The sequence below is a fragment of the Oratosquilla oratoria genome, chromosome 1 (genome assembly GCF_046742065.1).
Source record: "Oratosquilla oratoria isolate Oo_2021 chromosome 1, ASM4674206v1, whole genome shotgun sequence".
Taxonomy (NCBI): Eukaryota; Metazoa; Arthropoda; class Malacostraca; order Stomatopoda; family Squillidae; genus Oratosquilla; species Oratosquilla oratoria.
The window spans coordinates 124,582,651-124,587,650 of record NC_134777.1 but is presented as its reverse complement, the minus strand read 5'-3'; the positions used below and the strand labels follow the sequence as shown (position 1 = coordinate 124,587,650).

The 5,000-nt window shown below is 47.8% G+C and overlaps 1 protein-coding gene across 3 annotated transcripts in view; it reads right to left on the bottom strand.

Moving 5' to 3' along the window:
- Nucleotides 1-5,000, bottom strand: part of LOC143026440 (uncharacterized) — a 1,178,515-nt gene that overhangs the window by 1,120,246 nt on the left and 53,269 nt on the right. The gene's annotated exons all lie outside the window — the stretch shown is intronic.

Here is a 5,000-nt window from a genome sequence, read left to right as displayed (position 1 = left end):
CTCCCTCGTCCTCGAAGTGCCAAATTCCACTTCGGTTAACCTGTCCACTTGAATCATTTCCTTCTGGCTAACAACTCAGGATTTTGTTCATCTCGATGGGAACCCACCCCCCATGATTCTAATGCTCCTCGAGGGGTGTAACGCCGTACGCTGGTACTCGGTCCCCGGGCCGAAACTAAGATTGCTACAGATCTGGTCGATTAATGTAGTAAAATGTTTAAACGTTATGATAGAAATCAATAACTAAATAATTAAAAGAATTAATAAATACATACATATATATACCAAAATCTCTTTCCCCCTTACAAGGGAGGTAGCCAAAACAGGTACACATATATTAAGTAAATAAATAAAAATAAATATAAAGTTAAAGAAATTAAACAGATTGACAATTTCTAACACCTGATACACTTTTCTAAAGCTCTTCTTAAATCTCTCCTTGACCACCACCTCTTCGGGGCGATATCATCCGTAAGAATAGAAACTCCGGTTTTTGGCAACAAAATACAATGTTCATCATCATCATCCTACTCATTATCTCCATCCCCGAGTATACTTCTCCTTCATACTTCTACCCTATTTCCACCCAGAGTATCCTTCTCTTACTCCTCCTACTCCTTATAATCTCCACCCCCAAGTATACTTTTTCATCTTCTTCTCCTCCTCCTTATAATCCCCACACCCAAGAATACTTCTCCTCCTCTGTAAAATCCCCACCGACGAGTATTCTTACTCCTCCTCCTCCATCCCACTCCCTTCGAGCTCTCTTGGTCTTCTGCACTCCAATCATCTTCCCCTCAGGCTCCTAATCCACCATCCTTTAATCACACCACTGCCAATCAACCCTCCACCCACATCGTTCTATTTTTTGGCATTTCCTTCTCCTCCTCTCCCCGTTCCTCCTCAAACTGACGCGTTGGTTTCGTCCTCGCTTCTCAGACCAGCCTACTAGTGATGGCAGCTTACCCTGGCTCTCAAACACAGAGGAAAGGAGATCTTTTGGGGACAGATCGTTCCTCAACGGGAATGATGAAGAGGGTATTAGGTCTGCAAACCCTCTTTTTCCTCCTCCTCCTCCTCAACCCCTTCCCTCTCCTCCTGCTCCTCCTCTTCCTCCTCCCTGTCACCTCCTCCTTTCGAGCCCCTCCACCATTTTCACAAGACTATGATAACATGCATCAACCCTAAACTTGTTTATCCAGTCCCCCAACTTTGTACTTTTTATTTTCTACTCTTTTGTTCTCATCCTAACACCTCTTCCTCTATCTTCTTTCTCCTCTTCTCTCAACTACCACCACCACCTCCTCCCCCTCCTCCTGTTATCTTCATCAACCTCTTTTTCTCCATCTCAATTCTCTCTTCCCTTCCGAATTACCTCCTCCTCTTCCTCTCCATCCTCTTTGCTTGCTCTTCCTCCTCCTCCTCCTCCTCTTATCTTCATCATTATCATCATCGCAAACCTTTTTCTCCATCTCAATTCTCTCTTCCCTTCCGAATTACCTCCTCCTCTTACTCTCACTCCTCTTCGCTTGCTCTTCTTCCTCCTCCTATTTCCTTCCTCTTCCTCCTCCTCCTCCTGGCACACCTGCTCTGTACACCTTCGGCTCCCAGCAGACACTCAGACGACAAAGACACAAAAGGGGTCTGATTGCATTTCCGCTGCAAAACAAGGCTCCGGACCCAAACAACTCCGATATAGCCTGTACAGACTGTTTCTTGCACGCGTGTATTGTACACACGGCGTGGCCAACACGTGTTTACGTGTGTGCGGACGTGTGTGTACGTGTGTGTACACGGGCGTGTGCATTTGTACGTTTGTGTGTGAGCACTTACGTGCGCACACAAAAAGAGAACGAGCTGGCAAACTAGGAAATAAATTGTTCCATTACACACTAAACTTCTCTAATTCTTGAATAGGATCTTGTCACTTGTCTCTTACACTTGATTCTCCGCAAGCTCTCTCTCTCCCTCTCTCTATCTATCTATCTCTCGCCTAGACGACAACACTTTCAGGAAAAATTAATTTCATTCATCTTCTTTTTCTAATCCCTCGCTGCGAAGTGGTTAACATCGTTACCTACCCACCGGGGCGGGCCTGTGTTCGCTCCCCCTCCCTACCGAATTAGGGGGCGGCGGTGACATCTATACATACTTTGATCTCAGTATCGTCAGACGATTTCATTCAGTTTGGAAGGGGAGGTCACATTAAGAGAGGCTCATCTTGTCAGATTCCTGGTGGTGGGTGTTTGTTGTGGTTCGTTGTGGTGGTTGTTGGTAGTGGTATGGTGGTGGTGATTGGTTGTGGTGATGATTGGTTGTGGTGGTGGTTGGTTGTGGTGGTGGTTGGTTGTGGTGACGGTGGTTGTTGGTGGTAGTAGTGGTGGCTGGTTGTGGTGACGGTGGTTGTTGGTGGTGGTAGTGGTGGTTGATTGTGGTGATGGTGGTTGTTGGTGGTGGTAGTGGTGGTTGGTTGTGGTGACGGTGGTTGTTGTTGGTGGTGGTAATGGTGGTTGGTTGTGGTGGTAGTGGTTGGGGTGGTGGTTGATTATAGTGGTAGTAGTTGGGGTAGTGATGGTAGTTGGGGTGGTGGTTGGTTGTTGTGGTGGTGGTAGTGGTGGTGATGATGCGAGAAAAAGGTCAAATTAGTCGAGAATTGTCCTTTCCAGTGATTCCAAGGTCATAATAGATTCCCCGACGCTCTTTGAACAACCTTTGCATTACTGACTGGAAAAGGAGAACAAAGCGACGAGAACAATTAGGAGAACAAGGAAAAGAACACCGAGAACACGGAAAACAAGAGGCAGCGGAAGTACAAGAAACCTAGGAGAAAAATAAAACGAAGAGGAAGGAAGAGGAGATAGAGGAGGAAGAGAAAGAAGAGGAAGAGGAGTAGGAAAAAGAAGACAAAGGAGAAACAGCAGAATATGAGGAAGAGAAAAAGTAGGAAGAAAAAGAAAGGAGGAAGAAGAAAGAGGAGGAAACTAGATGAAAAATAAAAAGAAACGAAAAAATTAAAGAAAACTTGAGAAAAAAGGAAATGAAGATGAAGAAGAAAATAAAGAAGAAAAAGACGAGGATCAAAAAACGAGAAAGAAAAGAAAAATGAAAAACTGAAAATGAAGAGGAATTAAAAAAAGATATTAACAAGAGAAAGGAAAACAAGGAAACAAAGAAACAAGAAAAAAATAAGGCGACGAGGATGTAGAAAAAGAAGCCCTTAAGGTGTTCTTTAATACACCAATCACATCGAAATCCTCAGTCGGTTGCCAAGGGAACAGAGACACAATATATCCGGGTTAGCAGGGACGTGTGATGGTCGCAGTTGACATCGTCCTGCACACAATAAACAAACAAATAAATAAACAAGAACAAATAAAATTAAAGATAGAAAAATAAATATAATAAAATAAAATAGGATACAAACAAAACAAAATGAATATATATAATAAAAAAGGAGACACCAACACCTCCAAACTTCGGTAACGTAAAAAATTGTGATCAAGTTTCCGCCAAGTTAGGGCGAACTCGCCGAGCTAAGAACTCCCTGACGATCACCCACCCCACCCCTCCCCCCGCCCCCAAGACGGCCGCCTTCGTCGTCATCCTCTTCCTCTTCTTCCTCCACCGGATAACGACCAAAGTAGCGGGAGGGCGAGGGAAGGACGCAGCCGCGGGCCAGCCGGACAATATCGACTGCAGAATTCAATAGGGCGCTCAGGGATAACAAAGGACACGATAGCCCATCTTTGGGAGAGGGGAGAGGGAAAGGGAGAGAGAGGGAGGGGGAGAAGGGGAGGGAGAGAGGGAGAGGGAGAGAGGGAGAGAGAGAGAGAGAAAAGGAGAGATGGAGAGAAAAGGAGAGAGGGAGAGAGAAAAGGGGAGAGGGAGAGAGAGGGAGGAAGAGGGAGGGAAGGGAGAGGGAGGGGAGGAGGGAAGGGAGAGGGAGGGAAGGGAGAGGGAGGGAAGGGAGAGGGAGGGAAGGGAAAGGGAAAGCGAGGGAAGAGAGAGGGAGGTGGAGGGAGGGAAGGGAGAAATGGTGGGAGAGAGGGAAGGAGAGAGGAAGAGATGGGGAAGGAGAGAAGGAGGGAGGGAAAAGGAGGGAGAGTGGGAGGGAAGGGGAGGGGAGAGAGAGGGAAAGAGAGAATGAGGGAGAGAGGGATGGAAGGGATAGGGAGGGAAAGGAGAGGTAGGAAGAGGGTGGGAGAGGAGGGAGAGAGGGAGGGAGAAAGGAAGGGAAAAATAGAGAGAGAGAGAGAGAGAGAGAGAGAGAGAGAGAGAGAGAGGGGGGGGATGAGACATAGGGTGGAGGGAAAGAGGTGGGAGACTCAGAGATAAAGATAATGAAAGATAAACAAAGAGAAAGGAAGAGAAGAGAGAGAAACGCTCCGAGATGGAAAAAGAGAGAACCCTTGCCTTCCCTGAAAAAGAGAACCAGACCCCCCCACCCACCCCCGCTACGCCAGGGGGGGGTGAAGGGTGGGGGGAGGGGGCATGGCCACCGGAGGCATCTGATCGAAGTTGGGGACACACAACAATGCTCAACAGGTGTTCCCCCTCGGAGGAGGAGGAGGAGGAGGAGGAGGAGGAGGAGGTGGAGGAGAAGGGGGAGGAGGAGAGGGAGGAGGAGGAGGAGAAGGGGGAGGAGGAGGAGGAGAAGGGGAGGAGGAGAGGGAGGAGGAGGAGGGGGAGGAGGAGGAGGGGGAGGAGGAGGAGGGGGAGGAGGAGGAGGGGGAGGAGGAGGGGGAGGAGGAGGGGGAGGAGGAGGAGGGGGAGGAGGAGGAGGGGGAGGAGAAGAGGGAATCCTTGTGAGGGAGACACGGATCTCTCTTACACTGAAACTAGTTTCTTACATGTACACATCTCTGTGATTATTCTACGGTCTTGGACCACGTGTTGGACTCGTGATCAACAACTATTACCCTACTGGATGAAAAGCTCATGTACCGGGATCTCTCGTAATACTGAAACGTGTTTCATACGTGTAAACAACTCATTGATTC